Below are 20,456 nucleotides of genomic sequence, written 5' to 3'. Positions count from 1 at the left end.
TGACACGCGTCAGTACCCTGGCAAATTCCTTAATACCCCTTCTCAAATAGCACTGTAAATTCATCTCTTTTTAACTCCCAGAAGTATCTAATTGGTTTTGTCCATGAATACTAGTATCCACTAGAGAAGAAAATCCCAGGCCTAGCGATGGCGGTTCTGGGCATTGTGCCAGCCTCTCCCAGGGTATGTTTTCTGACCTCACCTACTTCTGATCAACTGAGGTCAGGAATTCGAGGTCAGACTGGCCAACATGGCGAAACTCCGTCTCTACTAAAAACAAACAAACAAACAAACAAACAAACAAAAAGCCAGGCGTGGTGGTGTGTGTGAACCCGCGAGGCGGAGGTTGCAATGAGCCGAGATCGTGCCATTACATCCCAGCCTGGGCGACAGAGCGAGACTCTGTCTCAAAAAAAAAAAAAAAAAAAAAAAAAAAAAATTAGTCCGAGACATATTATTGGAGACAGTAGAATCCTGCATCCAACAGGCCCTTGGTGCAGATCTGAACCCACTGAGCTATTGACTCATGTTCCCCTATGTTCTATTAAGTATCATGAGCAGAAATTGAACTCTTTAGCTTTTACCCACTAAGTATGGCTATAGGACAGGTCTCTCTCTCTCTCTCATTTTTGCATCTTTTTTTTTTTTTTTTTTTTTTGCCATCAGTGTAGGTTTTTGGTTTTGATGTTATGAAGTGAATTTCATATTTTTCTACAATACTGAAAAAAAAAAAAAAAAAAACTACAAGATTCATGACACTGAACAACTGTCTTTGTAACATTACCAGTGATAAAATCAGTAAGGAAGGCTGGTTTGCAGTCATCTGAGCAGTCTCTTTACTTTTATAAATATGGTTTCTCTCTGATATTAAGCGGCTTCCAATTTCAAGCGGAATGCTACATCCCAAAGATAAGGATGTGAAGAGAACCGGTTTCTTTTGTAATCCTAAACGTTCTAGTCTGCGAATTAAAAGCCAGTATTTGAAGTAGGGTTCCCAGGCTCCATCTGGCCGCCGAAAGCTTGCTACTCAACACAGGCTAAGGACCAGCTTCTTTGGAAGAGAACAGATGTGGGCGCGGGAGGGAAAAAGGGAGAGGCAGACGTCACTTCCCCTTGTGGGCTCCGGCAGCGGGTTGGTCCGCGGAGTGGAAGAAAGGCAGACGGGGACTGGGAAAAGCACTGTCGGTGACATCACGGGGAGGGCGACTTCTATGTAGATAAGGGAGCGCAGGGGCTCCTGCTTCCCTACCTGCTGCTTCGCCACGAAGGAGTGTTCCCGTGCCATGGAAGCGGGTTCAGGACGGCTGGTCGGACCTCAGAGTCCCAGTTATTTGTCAGGGCAAGAAGGGCTCGGGAGTGCGCGGGGCAAGTGACCGTGCGTGTAAAGGGTGAGGTGTATGGGGCTGTGGCGGGGCGGAGATACCAGATTTCATACTTACCTGGCAGGGGAGATACCATGATCACGAAGGTGGTTTTCCCAGGGCGAGGCTTATCCATTGCACTCCGGATGTGCTGACCCCTGCGATTTCCCCAAATGTGGGAAACTCGACTGCATAATTTGTGGTAGTGGGGGACTGCGTTCGCGCTTTCCCCTGAATTGTTATTTTAAGAGTAGATTTTATTCATTGTTGTGGAAGCGTATGCAATGACAAGCAGACAGATTTTCGTTCCCGTCTGTAACACAAAAACTAAAGATATTACGCGGAAATGCTTCTTACACTTGTAATCCCAAGAGTCTGTCAGCGCGGGCAAATGTGCTGGACCCGTCTGAACTAAGCTTTTTGTACTATAGAAATAAAACTAAGCTTTGCTTATGGGAGCCAATTGTAAATATTTAACAGCAAACAGTCCACCGGAATACGTGGTGGGACCAGCTTATTGCAATCTCTGCCTCCTGCGTTCAAGCTATTCTCTTGCCTCAGTCAGAGAATACTCATCCTTCCGAGTAACAGATTACAGCCACAGGCCACCAAGAAATTAGGTCCGGCTTATATTTTGAATTTTTAGTAGAGACAGGGTTTTACCATATTGGCCAGGCTGGTCTTGAACTCCTGACCTCAAGTTATTCGCCTGCCTGGGCCTCCCAAATGTTGAGATTATAGGCCTGAGCCACCGCGGTCGGCCTGTTTGCAGGCTTTACAGACACATTTTGTTTACAAGCTTTACAGGCACAGTTCAATTGCAGTTAGTGTTCTTTTGTTTTTTGTTTTTGTTTTTGTTTTTCCCAGTGTGGCCCAAGGAAGCCAAAATTTAGAGAGTTTTGGCTTCCCCAAGGAAGCCTGCTTTAGAGAGTTTGATTCATGTTTCCACTGGATTATGCTTATTGCCTATAATTCCATTTGATATTTTCCAAATTTGATTTTTTAAAAACTGTTTTCCTGAAGCACCCTAAAGCTTTCCTAATAATATGTGAACTTAAACCAGATTGGATGTAACAAAACCCAACTGGAATCCTGCAATTTCTAACCTTAATGTTAGATCAAGAAGCAAAACACCCACCAGTCCAAGAGTCAGGGAAGCTGAAGATCATGCCTGAGCTGTAACAACGCCCTTCCCAGTATACAAAAGCCTATAACAGCCACTTGAATTCTATCTTCCAAATGTCTCCTGTGGCCCAGGCTAACCCAGAGCTATCTAAAGATGGCAAATCTGGGAAATGTGCATTCAGCTTAGCAAAATTGATACATTACAATTCCACCACAGTTCACTTCTTCTCAAGGTGGCATCAATGTACACCTTCTTCCTCCTTTTTCCCTCCTCTTCCTCTTCTTTCTCTTCTTCCTTCTCTTTTTTCATCCTCGTAAAACCATACTTAAGGTTCGTATAAAGACAATAGGAAAATCATACTTTTTCTCATTCAGTGAAAATATGCCAACCCTTTCCCCAACAGGATAAAGTCCTTTATTTGTCTTTGAATGATGTTCTCTCCTTTTTTAGATAGATCACATTCCATATTTGCTATCCTGTAACCTAAATATTGAGATTTCTAAAAGTTAACTATTAATGAATACCCTAGCTAGGATGATGGAAGAGGAGAGTTCTCAAGAAAAGTATTGTATTCATCTCAAAATAATGAAGAAATACTCATAATTATTACAAGTCCTCATTTCTGCAACTGTCGCTGGCCCTAGCTGGTATTTGTAACTATCTTCACATCTTGCCCTCACAGCCATTTCCTTTGGGCCTGGACTGGTGGACATGAGCGTGGGAAGGACAAGAACCCGCAGTGTCCCCCACCGCACCATCCTCTGGTCTCCAGAGGTGGGATCCACAGAGCAGGGACCTTTGCTGAATTCTAAACCAGCTCTGGGAATACAAGAACAGCTGCCTTTGAGAAACAGTTCAGGTCTCCATATTCCAGACTTCCTAGTAGGACTAAACGCTTAATGTTCACACGGGAATTCATGGTTCTTCTAAAACCCTGCTGTGGAATGCCTTCCTTCACCGAGCATTTACTGGGCGCCTACTAGGTGCTAGGCTGGCTCTGGGCTCTGGGCTGCAGCCTGTGCAAACTCCAGGTCCCTGTGTGGTAGATTCCACCTCTGAAGGCCCGAGGGCTGCGCGGTGAGGACACCACGGGTTCTGGTCCTTCCCACGCGCGCGTCCGCTGGCCCAGGCCGGGAGGAAATGACTGTGAGCGCAAGGTGTGAAGCGGGGCTAAGAATGGGAAAGGGAGTGACTTCCGCCGGAGAGGCTGCAGTTGTCGCCTGTGGAGGGGCCGGCGACTTTTGAGACGGTGAAGAGCAGGCGGGGGAAGCAGTGAGGAGCAGACGGTGAGGAGCAGGCGGCTGTTTGGCCGCTGGAGTCCCCCAGCTGACTCTGGCTGGGTAGAAAGACTACCCAGCAAGACTACCCAGTTTGGACTTTGGGCAAGTCCAAACGTGCCCAAAGACTCGACTCTTGGCTTCATTGTCTCCCGTTTTCTGGGTTTCTGGAGTGCGCGGGATTGGACAGGCCACAAACATATGAGATTTTCTGCAGCCAGAGGTTAAAAAGCCATTTCTGGTATCAGCAAATGAGTTTAAGACACAACCCATTAGAGTTTCTGTGGCGCAATCGGTTAGCGCATTTGGCTGTTAACCGAAAGGTTGATGGTTCAAACCCACCCAGGGATGGCAGCTTTTACTATGGTAAGATTCACGCTTTCTGTTTAAAGACTTTAATCCTGGGAATCCTCCGGACCTCTACTAGCTTTAAATCAGATGCCAAAATATGCTGCGCGAAGGCTCAAGTTCCATGGAAGGTCCTAAAAACAGGAATATTTCAGCAAAAGTAATTTTTCAATAGAGCCTGAGCCTGGGGCTTCAGAGCTTACCCCACAGCCACTGCACCTATTTCATCACTTCCTGAAGCTGGGTTTTTACAATTGCACATTCCTGGAAATCCAAAACTCCCAATAATTGAAAACTTTCAAGAAAACCCCAATCTTCACTTGTGGTGAAGCCTCAATTTCTGGTTTGAAATCTTGATTCGTTCACGACGTGACTTTTAAAACATTACTGAATTTTCTGTACCTCAACTTCTTCGTTTATAAAAGAGAAAAAAAAAAAAAAATGCAGTGCTTCCCCTGGCTGGGCGTGGTGACTCATGCCTGTAATCGCAGCACTTCGGGAGGATAAGGCAGGCAGATCACCTGAGGTTAGGAGTTTGAGACCAGCTTAGCCAACATGGTGAAACCCCATCTCTATTAAAAATACAGAAATGAGTGGGGTGTGGTGACGGGTGCCTGTAATCCCAGCTACTCGGGAGGCTGAGGCAGGAGAATCGCTTGAACCTGGGAGGCAGAGGTTGTAGTGAGCCAAAATTGCACCTCTGCACTCCAGCCTGGAGACAGAGCAGACTCCATCTCAAATAATAAATAAATAAATAAATAAATAATGCTTCCCTCATGGCTTAATCTAACATTTGTGAATCCAGAAGTATGTGAGACAGGTCTCAATAAATTTAGAAAGTTTACTTTGCAAAGTTAAGGAGGCACCAGTGACAGCTTCAGGAGGTCCTGGCAACATGTGCCCAAGGTGGTTGGGTACAGCTTGCTTTTATTCATTTTAGGGAGACAGAATACATTGATTAATACATGTAAGATTTACACTGCTTCAATCTGGAAGGGCAGGACAACTCAAAGGGTGGGGGGCTTCCAGGTCATAGGCAGATTTAAAATTTTTCTAATTAGTCATTGGTTGAAAGAGTTATTATTCCAGAAGGGAATTTCTGGGTTAGATAGGGAGGTTGTGGAGACCAAGGTTTTATCATACAGATGAAGCCTCCAGGTAGCAGGCTTCAGAGAAAATAGATTGTAAATGTTTCTTATGAGACTTAGGGTCTGTGTTGATGTTAATGCTGGTTGGTTTTTCCTGAGTTCCAAAAGGAAGGGGGGTATACAGAGGCATGTCCAACCTCTCCTTCCCATCATGGCCTGAACTAGTTTTTCAGGTTAACTTTGGAATACCCTTGACCTAGAGGAGGGGTCCATTCAGATGATTGGGGGACCTTGGAATTTTACTTTTGGTTTACACATTTGATGAGAAATACACATAAAGCATTTAAGCACCTAATAAATGTTCATTAAACCTTAGCTGCTGTAATTATTTTCAGTGGCATCATCATCACCACTTTCATATTTTACCTCAGCCTTTTAAACAACTGCTTATTTTTTATGGTATGGATGAATCAGTATATATTTAAATGGCCCTTGGTTAATGGACACAAAATTGTGTCTAATGCTTATTCTTATAAAAAATTATTCAGAGAACATCCTTTTACAAATACCTTTCATCATTTGTGCAAGGATTTCTTAAAACAGACTTCTAGAAATGGACTTGCCTGGTCAGAGTATTTGTGCCTTTCCAATTTTTCTAATTGATGGTTAATTGACCTCTAATGAAGTTGGGCCTAGTCGTAGTCCCACACCCTAAGAGAATGCTCCTTCCTTGGCCACACTATCTGACATTTAATAGCAGCACAAACTCTTCACTTTTGTTTGGGGAATGTTATTGCTTGCTGGTCTCACACATAGCCCTGAATCTTACAGGTAAGGAGCTGGTGCTACGCTGTTCTCCTCTGTTCTCCTGACCCCTGGGAATTCTGGGAAAGTGGTTCATAAGAGACTTGAGGTTGGATTCACCTGACTGTAAAAGTGCTGACAATGGGTGTTCCCACTGTTCCTGTGACAGACAGCCCGGACTTCAGCTGCTGAAGAAGAACTCGGACCTAACCCTCCAGAGCGGGACCTTTACTTTGGCACAGAGTTGGTCCTTAGCTAAACAAAAATTGAAAAGGGGAGATTTTAAATGTTCATCTAATTGAGACTTTATATAATGGATCTTCTTATTTTATTGTGGCAACAAGAGGAGAGATTGCATTCTTAGGTTTTTATTGTTGGAACTTAATAATATTGGCTATTCTACTGCTTTTGTGGAGTTGTTTGGTCTATGCTGGTACATGGTACTTGCTATGAAACACTGTCTGGTGAACTGGATAGGCAAGTAGCTAAAGAAAAGGTCATAAGAAACAGAAATAGGAGTTGAGCCCAATCTCTCTCCTGCACTGCAAGATTCTGTTGCAGTGGTCCCTACACCTATTGCCATAGCACCCCTCAAGTTTTCTTTAAAGCTAAGAAAATAGAAATAGAAGATGGATTCTCAAATAGATATACCTAGAGTTAGGTAAAGTCTTATTTTGATTCTTTCAGAGGTTTGGATGTCTTAGTTATCTCAGGCTGCCATAACAAAATACTATCTACTGGGTGACTTAAACATTTATTTCTCACAGTTCTGGAGGCTGAGATGTCCAAGATGCCAGCAAGTTTGGCTCTTGATGAGAGTCCTCTTCCTAGCTTCTAGATAGTGACTTTTTTTTTTTTTTTTTACAGTATTTACCTTGGCAATAATAATCTTATTTTTCCATTTGGTTAGTTTTCCATGTATTTATTACTTAATACTAGCCAATTTCTCCCCCATTTCTGTAAATCTCCCGTCAACACATAGAAACACACAATCATTTTTGTTGGTTTGCTTGCTTGTATGTTTGTTCAAGAAATTTTTCCTGGCTGGGCATGGTGGCTCATGCCTGTAATCCCAGCACTTTGGGAGGCCCAGGCAGGTGGATCACCTGAGGTCAGGAACTCGAGATCAGCCTGGTCAGCGTGGTGAAACCCCGTCTTTACTAAAAACACAAAAATTAGTTGGGCATGGTGGTGGGCACCTGTATTCCCAGCTCCTAGGGAAACTGAGGCTGGCAGGCACCTGTAATCCCAGCTACTCGGGAAACTGAGGCAGGATAATCGCTTGAACCCGGGAGGCAGAGGTTGCAGTGAGCCAAGATTGTGCCATTGCTCTCCAGCCTGGGCAAAAGAGCGAGACTCTTTCTCAAACAAAGAAACAAAAGTAAAGAAAGAAAGAAAATTTTCCTGGCATGTTGCTACCTGCTCCATTCTGGATGACTTGCTCTTCAGGCTTATCTCACAGCTGTTATCATAATATCTCTCTTTACTACACCATCTTGGGATTTCCATTGCCTCTCTCTTTTGTCAGATCCCCTGCTTCATGGATCTCAAGGCGGTTCGTTCCTCATTCACTTCTTCCTTTTGATGATGCATATCCTCCAAAACCTCCTATAAAGTGGTTACCTTAGAAATAAACTTCTTGAGACACTGCATGTCTGAAAACATCTATTTTACCCATATACTTAATTGATATTTTACTAGATAGAGATATAAAGAGATAGGCTGAAATAATTTCTCTCAGATTTTTAAAGGCATTGCCTTTTTTTTTTTTTGGACAGAGTCTTGCCTCTCTTTGTGGCCCAGGCTGGAGTGGGGCGGCAGGATCTCGACTCACTGCAACCTCCACCTCCCAGGTTCAAGCGATTCTCCTGCCTTGGCCTCTGGAGTAGCTGGGATTACAGGCACCCACCACCACGCCCCACTAATTTTTTTTGTTTTTAGTAGAGACGAGGTTTCACCATGTTGGCCTAGCTGGTTTTGAGAGAGGAGACCACTCCTCATATTGTCTTATTCTTAATTTCTTGTTTGCTGAAACAGTGGAGGTTGAAAGAATGGGCAGAAGTGAAAATCACGGTCAGACAACCGGGCGCCACATTTCGGGCCTGGTTGTTAAAATTCAACCCCTGATCTCACCACTTGCGCTATCTATAAATTCCAGACATTGTATAAAAAAGCATTATGAAACTCCCTATTCTGCTCTGTTTCATTCTGATTACCGGTGCATGCAGCCCCCAGTCACGTACCCCTCGCTTGCTCAATCGATCATGACCCCCCCTCACACGGCGCCTTAAGAGGGACAGGAATTACTTATTCGGGGAGCTCCGTTTCTAGGACGTGAGTCTGCCAATGCTCTCACCTGAACAAAGCTCTTACTTTCCACGATCAGGTGTCTGAAGGATTTTGTCTAGGACTCCTCCTGCTACAGTTTCAAACTCCTGACCTCAAGTGATCCTCCTCCCTCGGCTTTGCAAAGTGCCGGGATTACAGGCTGAGCCGCCCGGCCCGGCCCTTGCTGTTTACTGTTTTCCATAGTCGTTTCTGAGAAAGAAAAAAGTAACCCTTTTCTGCTCTCAGCTAGAGCTGGTCTGACAAACACCTAGGCCATGATGTTCTCTGGTTAAAACTAAAAATTTCATAACACCAATATCAGACAAAGTTACCGTCTCCCCAAGATAAAAGAAAGACTATTTCACAATCATATTTGATCACAAATAGAGCACTGTTCAAACCGTAATATGATCAAATATCCCCCTTTCCCAGCTACTAATAGTCACTGTTAATTATTTTATTTTTTATTTTTTATTTTTTTGAGACAGACTCTTGCTCTGTGGCCAGGCTGGAGTGCAGTGGCACAATCTCGGCTCACTGCAACCTCTGCCTCCGGGATTCAAGCGATTCTCCTGCCTCAACCTCCTGAGTAGCTGGGACTACAGGCACCCGCCACCACACCCAGCTAATTTTTGTATTTTTAGTAGAGAAGGAGTTTTACCATATTGGTCAGGCTGGTCTTGAATTCCTGACCTTTTGATCCGCCCACCTCGGCCTCCCAAAGTGTGGAGATTACAGGCATGAGCCACTGTGGCTGGTCCTTTTTTTTTTTTTTTTTTTCTTCCAGACAGAGTCTCTGTCACCCAGGCTGGAGTGCAGGGGCGTCATCTCACCTCACTGCAACCTCTGCCTTCTGGGTTCAAGCAATTCTCCTCCCTCAGCTTCCCAAGTAGCTGGGATTAGAGGCATGCCCAACCATGCTCGGCTAACTTTTGTATTGACTGTTGATTCTTTTTTTTTTTTTTGAGACGGAGTCTCGCTCTGTTGCCCAGGCTAGAGTGCAGTGGCATGATCTCGGCTCACTGCAAGCTCCACCTCCTGGGTTCACGCCATTCTCCTGCCTCAGCCTCCTGAGTAGCTGGGACTACAGACGCCCGCCACCAAGCCCGGCTAATTTTTTGTATTTTTAGTAGAGACGGGATTTCACCATTCACAGGATGGTCTAGATCTCCTGACCTCTTGATCTGCCCACCTCGACCTCCCAAAGTGCTAGGATTACAGGCGTGAGCCACTGTGCCTGTCCAGACTATTGATTCTTTACCAATTATGTGTTTAGTCCTGCAACCATTCTTCCCACTTTCTAGATAAAAATATCAAGATTCCCAAAGGAAGAATTGTCCCACAATTTCCCCATAGTGTTTGCTGTCTCCTCTGTTGCAATGAGCCAATATACTCAGGTTTGACTACAAGTTTGTTCCTGATGGTTATAGACTAGAGCACATCAACACTGTAGAGAAGATGGATGCCATTCTGATTCTTTGTTGTTTAACTTAAACTGTTCTCCCATCTCCCCTCCCAAAAGCTTATAGAATCTTCTACTTGTTCCTACTATTTTGAAAATTCGTGATCTATTTTCATCTGCCATGCTGGGTACTCAGTGTGCTGTTTCAATATAGGAATTTATATTTTGGAGGTATCATCCCAAAGATGTTTATGCATATAAAATTAAAGGTATATATTTATTTCCTGTAGCTACCGTCACCCTTTTGATACACTTTTGCTGCATAATAAACCATCCCAAGCTTATTGACTTAGAATAACAATAATTTATTATTTTTAGTGATTCTGTGAGTTGGCTTGGACATTCTTCTGGTCCAAGCTGATTCATTTGGGGCTGGATGGTCTAGGATGGCCTCACTCACACATCTGGGGTATAGCTGGATTGGTTGGAACAAGTGGGATGCATGGATCTTTTTCTTCATGTGATCTCTCCAGCAGGCTTGCTTGGGGGTGGTCTTCAGATCATGGTCTCAGGATTTCAAATGAAGCAAAAAGCAGGCAATCCCCCCATGTGCAAGCCTCTCTTCTGTCAGGTTTGGGAAGGCACCAACATTTACCCAAAGCAAATCACATAGCCAATCCCAGATTCAACAGGGGAGAAATAGACTTTCTTGATGAGAGAAGCTGCAAAATATAACCACCATTTTTTTCAGTCTCTCACAGTGTACCATACTGGACTATCAGTGGCTTCCTCGTCTGTCTTTCCCTTCCTTCTTTCCTTCCTTCCTTCCTTCCTTCCTTCCTTCCTTCCTTCCTTCCTTCCTTCCTTCCTTCCTTCCTTCCTTTCTTTCTTTCTTTCTTTCTTTCTTTCTTTCTTTCTTTTTTTCTTTCTTTCTTCTTTCTCTCTCTCTCTCTCTTTCTCTCTTTCTCTCTCTCTTTCTTTTTCTTTTTTTTTCTTTTCTTTTTGAGACGGAGTCTTGCTCTGTTGCCCAGGCTGGAGTGCAATGGCGCCATCTTGGCTCATTGCAACCTCCGCCTCCCAGATTCACACCATTCTCCTGCCTCAGCCTCCTGCGTAGCTGGGACTACAGGCATCCACCACCATGCCTGGCTAATTTTTTGTATTTTTAGTAGAGACGGGGTTTCACCATGTTAGCCAGGATGATCTCGATCCGCCTGGCTAATTTTTTGTATTTTTAGTAGAGATGGAGTTTCACCATGTTAGCCAGGATGATCTCAATCTCCTGACTTCATGATCCGCCCGCCTCAGCCTCCCAAAGTGCTGGGATTACAGGCGTGCGCCACTGTGCTGGCCATGACACAAGTTTAAAAGAATAATTTTTCTTTTTCTTTTTTTTCTTTTTTTGAGACGGAGTCTCACTCTTTCGCCAGGCTGGAGTGCAGTGGTGTGATCTTGGCTCATTGCAACCTCCGTCTCCCAGATTCCAGCGATTCTCCTGCCTCAGCCTTCTGAGTAACTGGGATTACAGGTGCCTGCCACCACAGCCGGCTGATTTGTGTATTTTTAGTAGAGAAGGGGTTTCACCAAGTTGGCCAGGATGGTCTCGATCTCTTGACCTCATGATTCACCTGCCTCGGCCTCCCAAAGTGCTGGGATTACAGGCGTGAGTCACCTTGCCTGGCTAAAAGAATATTTTATTTTATTTCATTTTTTTGAGACGGAGTTTTGCTCTTTTGCCCAGGCTGCAGTGCAGTGGTGTGATCTCTGCACACTGTAACCTCCGCCTTCTGGTTTCAAGCAATTCTCCTGCCTCAGCATCCCAAGTAGCTGGGTTTACAGGCACCAGCCACCACACCTGGGTAATTTTTGTGTTTTTACTAGAGATGGGATTTCACCGTGTTGGCCAGGCTGCTCTCAAACTCCTGACCTCGTGATTGACCCACCTTGGTCGCCTAAAGTGCTGGGATTGCAGGTGTGAGCCGCCTCACCTGGACTAAAAGAATAATTTTAAAAATTATTTTTTTGGTCAGGTGTGGTGGCTCACACCTGTAATCCCAGGACTTTGGGAGGCCAAAGTGGGTGAATCACCTGAGGTCAGGAGTGTGAGACCAGCCTGGCCAATATGGTAAAACCCCATCTCTACTAAAAATACAAAAAATTAGCCGGGGGTGGTGGTGTGAGCATGTGCTCCCAACTACTTGGGAGACTGAGGTGGGAGAATCACTTAACCCGGAAGGAGAAGGTTGTAGGGAGCCAAGATGGTGCTACTGCACTCCAGACTGGGCAACAAAGAGAGATTCTGTCAAAAAAACAAAAACAAAAACAAAAACAAAAAAACAGCAAGCAAGGACCTCATGGCTGGCAAGATCCAAACTAGTAAAGGGGCAGCTCCTCAGAGATAGGCATGTGCATTCGAGAAAAAAAGTATCCTTAACATGACTTTATATGATAATCAGCTCATTAAAACTCATGTGTGTACTAAAAATTATGGGATGGAGGCAACAAGCAAGCACACAAGGGCCAAAGTAACTAAGCAACCCACCTATCAATCTAAAGGCAAACACTGGCTAAAGATGAGGCATCCTTGTGAAAATAAGAAAAATAAACACACATAAAAAGACCCAAAGTACATCAAACTAATACTGATCTCATCTCGCAGAGGTCAGCCCACTCTCCCCACTCCGAGAGTGTTACTGTGCTTAATAAACTTTTGCTTTGCTTTGCTTTGCTGCTTTGTGTGTGCCATGTACAGTTCTTTGTTTGGGACACCAAGAGCCTGGAACTGCACGGCACCATCTGGTAAGAATTAGGATTTTTTTTTCCTAAGGGTTACCTTAGGAAAGACTTGCTTCACTACTGTTATCAACCAACAGCCTGATACTTTTCCTCCCTTTTGTGGTTTTGACAAAGCAACCAAGCAGCATTTCTTCCTGATAAGAGACCACTGACCTAGGAATGATTCTGGCCAGACTACAGAGGATGTGCAGTGAGGGTTTTCATGTCCTCTGCTTCAGCTTTTGATGTCAGAGGGCCGCAAACTCCACTCTCTGATAGCTAATGCCACCATTTTATGAACATGGGCCCCATGGAGAGGCACGAAGCTCAATTGCACACCTGCACATTTTTCCTCTTATAAATATTCATATTGGAGTAATATTAGGTACTGCTCCCGTGAAAGATACATTTGCAGAATGTACTCAAATTAGAAGCATTATATAAACACTATAATGTATCAATGGTGCATACAGTTCTCTACACTATAGAAATATCTGCAGCGTAGACATTTCCACAATGACCAAAGATATGACAAGAATGTTGACTGCAGCATTCTTTGTAATCTTAAAACCATGAAACCAACCTCACCTCAAAGACTTTTTTTTTTTTTGAGATGGAGTCTCATTCTGTTGCCCAGGCTGGAGTGTAGTGATCTCAACTCACTGCAGCCTCCACCTCCCAAGTTCAAACGATTCTCCTGCCTCAGCCTCCCCAGTAGCTGGGATTACAGGGTGCATGCCACCATGCCTGGCTAACAGAAACATTTTGAAAAGGGTTAAATAACGCACAAACTGAGGAAAAAATACTGTTTTCAAAAAATGGTGGAGAGGATCACTAACATGATGAGTGATTCCACTGGTCACATTATTGATAGAGCAATCAGTAAATCCAGGCACATCCTGGAGATACTACTGGACTCCTATTACTAAAATATGAAAAAAATGGAGGCACATAAATTACTTGTTTAAGTGTAGAACGGACTGAATTAGAATTTTATCACACCAGAAGTGGGTTCCTAGTTCTCTGTTTCAGGATTCCTGAGTTACACTGGTGTAAACCCGGCATTTCAGGAGATACCAGATTAAGAATCTGGTCGGGTAACCAGGCGTGGTGGCTCAGGCCTGTAATCCCAGCACTTTGGGAGGCTGAGGCGGGCGGATAGCTAGGTCAGGAAATCGAGACCACGGTGAAACCCCGTCTCTACTAAAAACACAAAAAATTAGCCGGGCACGGTTGGGCGATAGAGCGAGACTCCATCTCAAAAAAAAAAAAAAAAAAAAAAAAAAAAAAAAAAATATATGGTCGGGGAGGTGGGCCGACCCTTGACATGTATCAGTCATAAATTAGTGGCTTGGTAGTCCTGGAAGATAAAATCTCCCCCATTTATGGAGTGATTGACAATGCGTGCATGTCTTAATAATTCCAACTGATCGTCCCTGGGTGGGCTTGAACCACCAACCTTTCGGTTAACAGCCGAACGCGCTAACCGATTGCGCTACAGAGACAAGCGGTACAGAAACAACCGCTACAGAGACAAGCACTACTCGTTCTACTGGGCAATATAGGAAGGGCGCACTCACTAAACTTCCTCCCTCCTTTCTATTCTCAGGGCCCGCCCGGCAGGACTACTGAGCAAGGCCTTGGAAAACCAGAGAGATTAGAGCGGTGAGTCGCCGTGGTCACGTCGGACACCTGCGTGTTAGGAGATTCTGGAGCCAGACGGAGAGCCGAATGACCTTCGCCGGCCCTGCCCTTCTTCAGAAGCCCCCAGAAACTCCCCAGTCGGCGACCCAGCCCGAGCCTCCTCGGGTGCCAAATGAAACTGAACGCCCGGTGGGCTCCCGGGATGGTTCTTCCCGTTCTTTGCGCCGCCTTCATCCGGTGAGGGAGCCTGTGCCCACCCTGCCCAGTCGCTTTCGAGGCCTCTGTGGCGCTTCCGCTGCCATCTTCGGATCCTGTGTTCCGCACGGGGGCTTCACCAGGGCAGGGATGGTGGCGAGGGTCGCTCGTGGGTCCCCTTGCGAGGAGTAGGGTCTGGCACTAGGCGTCTGGGAACCCTGAAATCCTTGGAGGAGTAGCATCATCATGACCCTCTGTGTTCCTTTTGGCAAAGGACTTGCTTCCATTGTTTGTTCAATTGTCTGTTAAATAAATAAATAAACCCTTTTTCATATATCTTTAAAATTACATTGGTTCTATTATTTTATGATTACAAATAATGCTGCAGTCGTCATTCTTGTACACTTCTCATTGCCCACTAGTGTATTTCTATACGGTGGAGGCCTAGAGAGCAGTTGTTCCAGCGTAGTGTTTACACAGCTTTTATTTCATTCCATTTTCTTTCCTTCTTGCTTTATTAGCTATAACCCTTTTCTTATTTCAGTGGCTGCTTTAGGGTTTCTGGGATACATCTTTAATTTCTCACAGTCTGCTTTCAAGTGTCATTATACCTCCCCTTCTGGCCTTTATCCTAGTATTATGTATTTTTACTTTATGCATTATAAGCTTTGGGATTCATTATTATTACTTTTATTTATGTCAAATATTTTTTAAAAGATTTAAATTATAAGAAAACGTGTAGTACATGCTTTCTAAATGCCATTTCCAATATTGGTTTCTTTGTATAGGTCCACAATTTTATCAAGGATCCTTTTGCTTCTGCCTGGAGGACTCTATTCTTGTAGCGTGGTTTGGTGAATTCTTTTAGCTTTTGTATGTTTTTCAATGTCCTTATTTCACTCACAGTTTTGAAATTTTATTTTTGCATAGAATTCTAGGTTAACTTTTTTTGTCTAGGTACTTTTAAAATGTTGCCATTTATGAAGCATTGTCATTTAAAATATCATCTTTCTTTCCTGTGTTTGTAAATATGGCATAAAGCCGGTTTCTTGTGCTGGTCATATAATTTTCAGAATGTGTATTTAAATTTAAAATATTAAATTTTACTAAAAAACTAAAAATAATAATCATGAATGTCATTAATTCATCTTAAGTTCCACCAAGAGTGCACTTAAAATGTGCCCAACCTGAGAATCAAACCTACCTGCTGACGTGTAATTTGTGTTTGGGAGACATTCTCAACAGCATTTGTTTTCCCCAGCCGAGTGATTTTCCTCCCATCTGAATGTCTTCAGTGCAAAAGGAAACGTTTTTCTTTGCAAAAATACTTTAAAATATTCTTACTTCAAGTAAGTGCATTAAAAACAAACTTCTCAGTTGCATCCCTGGAATCCATCGAAGATGGATTGTCTCCCGGGAGAGAAAATCAAGTGCTTCAGGATCAAGAGCTAAATAGGGGAGGACATCTTAAATAGGGGAGGATGAGAAAGTACCTCTAAGTAACTCAGGGTAGATGAGGTCCGTTATGGTGGACAATGGGGGTACCCCTAGATAGAACCTGAGAAGTGCTACCCCAACCCTGTAGGGAGTGGAAGGCGAAAGGTGAGGACAGGCCAGTGAGAGTCAGGGTTGTGATATGGGGGCAGTGACCTCTTAGGCTGGGCACCTCCTGCTCTGCATGCAGTGGCTTAACCCCACTTCTTCTTTTTGTTTTTGCCTTTGTTTTGAGACAGTCTTGCTCTGTCTCCCAGGCTGGAGTGCAGTGGCACTATCTTGACTCACAGCCTCTGCCTCTCAGGTTCAAGCGATTCTCCTCCCTCAGCCTTCCAAGTAGCCACGATTACAGGCACACACCACCATGCTTTGACAATTTTTTTGTATTTTTAGTAGAGATGTGGTTTCACCATGTTGGCCAGGCTGTTCTCGAACTCCTGACTGCAAGTAGTCCGCCTGCCACGGCCTCCCAAAGTGCTGGGATTACAGGTGTAAGCCCGGCCGGCTTAACCCTTTTGAACGGAAGTGCCCACCTAGGTGGATGGGAAAATAGCAGAACTCACGGCTGATAGGGGAGTCTCTCCTCACAGTGAGAATGAGGAAAGGCCTCCAGATCAGGGAGCCAAAAAAGCCAACAAGGATCTTTCTCCTCCCTGTGGCCTCGGGGCAGAGTGGCCACACGACGAGGTCGTCTGTTTTGTGTGGCAGTGATTGTCTTGGGGGACTCAGCTGAGAACAGGGACTCTGGTGTCCAGCCTGGACGACCACCCTTTTTCGCTCTTTCTTCCCAGGGCCTATGGGAGAGGCAGTGGACGTTCTCTGCAGGGTGCTGAGATGATATCTTGCAGACAGTCTAACACGGCGGGAGCATTTTTCTTCTCTTCTGGAGCCCTTTCACCTGTCCTGGCGGGGGGGTGGTGGCAGCAGCAGCGGTGGAGAATCGGCAGGAAGAAATGGAAAGATATTCCTTTACCTCCACGGAGCAGCCAGGACCCTTCCTGTTTCTAAGGGTCAGCTTTCCCGTAGCACTCAGGGAGCAAGTGTGTGCGTATGCACACTCATATTGGGAGGAGTGGGGGTCATGGGGGTTTCTAATGATCCTTTAAATTCTCTTTTGAGCATTTTTGTGAGAGGAAAGAAGCAGAACTAGGGTTGTGTGGGGGGCAGCTCTACAGAGGGAATGACCAGCCAGGCGACAGAGAGGCAAACCCAGAGGCCATGAACAGCTGGAAGCCACGGCCACTCTTAGGCAGGAGAGACAAAGGGAGGCCAGGTTCCTGGAATGCAAAGGCTGAGTTAGCCTCGTGGTGGGCCTGGCAGTGAGGAGGAAAACAGTGGCTGTCAGAGGTGCCACCTGAGGCGGGAGGGAGGCTGGGAAATGCCCCAGCCCTTCCTCCCATCCTCCAATCTCCCACCAAGGCCTTTCTGATTGGCCAAATCCAGTCAGAAGCCCGTAGGCCAGGAGCCTGGGACACACAGCCTTCCCGCTAGAGTACAGAAAGGCCAAGGAGGGGCTCTGTGAGCACACAGGTCTGGCACTGATATGGGGAGAAACAGGAGGAGAAGCTGTTGGGGATACTGGCAGTGCAGGCTATCTCCCGACTGTGGTGCATACCAGGGCATTGCCTGTGGGCTGCTGGAGTGTCCTGCCAAGGCCTAGGACCAGAGGACTGACCCAGCCCCATGTCCGCCGTGTCTTGGGGGAGCCCTGTTCCCTGGTAGGGGATGAGGTCCCTGCTGGGCTCACAGTCCTTACACAGCACAAGCGTGTGATCCTCTGGGACACACAGTCCTTACACACCACAAGTGTGTGATCCTCCGGGGCACGCAGTCCTTAACCATCGTGAGTGTGCGATCCTCCAGGATGCCCTAAACCCTCAGGGGACCACAGGGACCTGGTGGGCCTGGGAGAGGTGGCAGAGGAGCCCCTGGAGCTGTCCTTTGTGGCTGGAGAGGGGCACAGCAGTTGGAAGGTACCTCTGTAGTGGTGTGGAGGGAGACACTGGACAAGACACAGAGGCGATTATAGGTGGCCCAGGCCGTAGGATGAGAGAAAATCATGGATCTGAGAGATTTCAAGGAGGGAGAATCAGTAGGACTTAGACACTGATTGGATGCGACCAGGGGAACATGACATGGGATACATTTTCCGTCAAATAGAAGGAGGGAATAACGATGGTCCCAGGTACCCGTGTGTGATGGAGGCAGCCACACCCCCAAGGGCTTCTAAGGGCAAGTCCCTATGTCACACTCATGCCTAGTTCAGAGAAGCTTCCAGGGAGAGCAGGCTCTGGGGGAGGGGCAAGTGGAGCTGTGGAGGCTGCCTCCCACCCTATTCTGGGCTGCCAGATCCCTGGAGTCAAGGGGCAGGTGGGGGTGCCCAGGGGAACCCCACACAGATGGAAAGGTATGGGTGAGCCCTGGGAACTCTGGTCCCAGTCTGACAAGGGCAAGGCCTGCCACTGGCCTGAGCCTGGGGATGAAGGCTTCAGCTGGCCAGATGCCTGTGCTCCGATCTGGTCCCTGAAGTTCTCCAGCATCTTAGGATACCCTGACCCATGCTCCTCAGGCATAGGGACCCCACTCCACTGGTCTGCAGGCCTCCAGCCTTTGCTGCCTGACCTGTGGCTACGCTGGTCAGTCCCTCCCCACCCCTGCTCAGACCTTGGCCCTGATGGACATCAGAGCCACTCCCCTCGAGACCTACGTCTTTCCCTGCCCAGGGTTCTCAGCCCACTGCAGGGCTTGCCTGCCTTTCCTGGGAAAGAGGAATTACCTGCAGGTCTGAGAGCAGCACAGCTTCCTCCTGGATGTGAGAAAGCAGAAATCAGAGATGGCACCATTGGGCTATGAGCCCTGGGCCCAGGACACAGACCTTGGCCTCCACCTTGTCCCATCACACCCATTCCACAGATCGAGAGAGGGGATGTCATTTCAGGTCACCAGATAGTGCAGGGACTAACCGATCCACAGGCCTGGCCCTCGGAGGAAATGAGTCTTCCTGAGTTAGTGGCTCGCGATGGGGTCCCTCTTCCTTGCAACGTCCCCAGCTGCACCCCGACTGCCCCAGGTCCAGGCTCTTCCTCCGGGCAGGCCTTTGCTTGTGTGCTCCCCAGCTTGCACGCCTCAGAACCCCCTGACCCCCAGGTGCTGCCTTCAGTCTCTTCTCCCAAACCAGACTGTGGCTCCCCCATGTTAGAAACTGGGTGGCCCCCTGTCCACAGAAAAGTCTTTCAGACTTGAATGCAAGATGTTTCTTTTCCAGGGCTGGGCCCAGATCCTGGGACTTGGAAGGAAACATGCAGACTGGGAGAGCTGTGACCTGCCCCATGAGCCTGGACACTACCTTCCCCTGGGCCTGTCCAGGAGATTTTGGTGAGGTCTGAGGCAGGGAGAAGGACCCAGGGATCCAATCTAGTGCCTTCCTGAAGCTCCAGTCTCCCCATCCTAGCTGGCCACTGGGAGACAAAGGTCTCTTGTCGTTTCCTCCTAATGGCCAGCAGGAGGCGCTGTGCCCCCAGCTTTGCAGGCCTCGTGTCTCGGCTCTGCAAGTTTGCTTTGCCCAGGCGAGAGGCTCGGGTGCAGCCATGGAGGGACCCCTGAATCTTGCCAAAGTCCCTCTGTGGCCCCCTTACTGCCTCTGCTGGTGGTATCTGGTGGGGCGGGATGCCTCTCAGGGTTATCGGAACCAGGCCTCAAGAAGTCTGAATACAGATTCCCTGCGTGCTCCTTGCCCCGGCTCACGCTGTCCTGAGAGGCCTCTCGGCTGCCCAGAGTGTCTGTTCTCTGTAACGTGCACTGTTAGGTGCAGCACACCCATCAGATCCTATATTCACCAGCAACTGTGTGAAGTAGGTGCCCGTTGTACAGATGAGAACACCAAGGTCAGGAAAGGCCAGCAAAGCCACTCAGCTAGCATGTGGCAGGGCTGGGAGTGCCTGTCGGATGCCCATGTGTGTTGTCAAGCCCTGCACTGGACTATAGCTGCATCCCAGAGGAATTATAGCTCTTAGACTAAAAGTCCCAAATCAGGAATTCTCCTAGCCTCCCTCACCCCAACACTGGGATTCTTTGTCCAGTCACTCAAGGCCCTAAGCTGAGCCCAAGGGAGGAGTGTGCCTGTGTGATGGGGGAGGGGATGTCGCAACCTGACCACTCCATTCTGCTGTTGGTGCCAGGGACAGGGACCAGGATGAGAGAGCAACCCTGGGAACCACAGGGTGGAAAGGAGTGCCCAGTTCCTCTCTCTGTCCACTCTTTTTACACCGGGCCACTTCCTCACCCTGCTTCTCCCTAGCTCTGCCCTCTTCCTCCTCCTCAGCTGTCTAGATGCGTCTCCCTCCCTGACTCTGTCCCTAGTACCCCATTTTACTCTGTCAGCCTGTCTTTCTCTCTTTTCGTGTCTCGTCTTTCTCCAACAGAATCGGAGTTAAGTGACAAAAGAAAAATAATCCCCTCCTGCCAGAGTTATTAAAATCATGTTGTACAATTGAGCCACCAGGAGAGCCCAGCTAATGACGGATGATGAGGCCACAGTGTCTGCGCAGCTGGGAGTGAGGAGATAGGCCCGGCTGCGGGATTACCACTAGTTACTCTGGGCAGAGTGAGCAGTTC

The 20,456-nt window shown here is 46.8% G+C and overlaps 3 non-coding genes across 3 annotated transcripts; 2 read left to right on the top strand and 1 right to left on the bottom strand.

The window, feature by feature from the left end:
• The first annotated feature begins 1,431 nt into the window (after positions 1 to 1,431).
• Positions 1,432 to 1,595, top strand: LOC119624672 (U1 spliceosomal RNA). The gene has a single exon (XR_005240822.1). It is a non-coding gene; the product is annotated as a U1 spliceosomal RNA (small nuclear RNA).
• A 2,446-nt stretch (positions 1,596 to 4,041) lies between these two features.
• TRNAN-GUU (transfer RNA asparagine (anticodon GUU)) lies at positions 4,042 to 4,115 on the top strand. The gene has a single exon. It is a non-coding gene; the product is annotated as a tRNA-Asn (tRNA).
• Positions 4,116 to 13,940: 9,825 nt separating this feature from the next.
• TRNAN-GUU (transfer RNA asparagine (anticodon GUU)) lies at positions 13,941 to 14,014 on the bottom strand. The gene has a single exon. It is a non-coding gene; the product is annotated as a tRNA-Asn (tRNA).
• Between the last annotated feature and the right edge of the window lie 6,442 nt (positions 14,015 to 20,456).

This window comes from Chlorocebus sabaeus, chromosome 20 (genome assembly GCF_047675955.1).
Source record: "Chlorocebus sabaeus isolate Y175 chromosome 20, mChlSab1.0.hap1, whole genome shotgun sequence".
In the NCBI taxonomy this organism is placed as follows: domain Eukaryota; kingdom Metazoa; phylum Chordata; class Mammalia; order Primates; family Cercopithecidae; genus Chlorocebus; species Chlorocebus sabaeus.
This window is presented reverse-complemented; position numbering and strand designations above follow the sequence as displayed.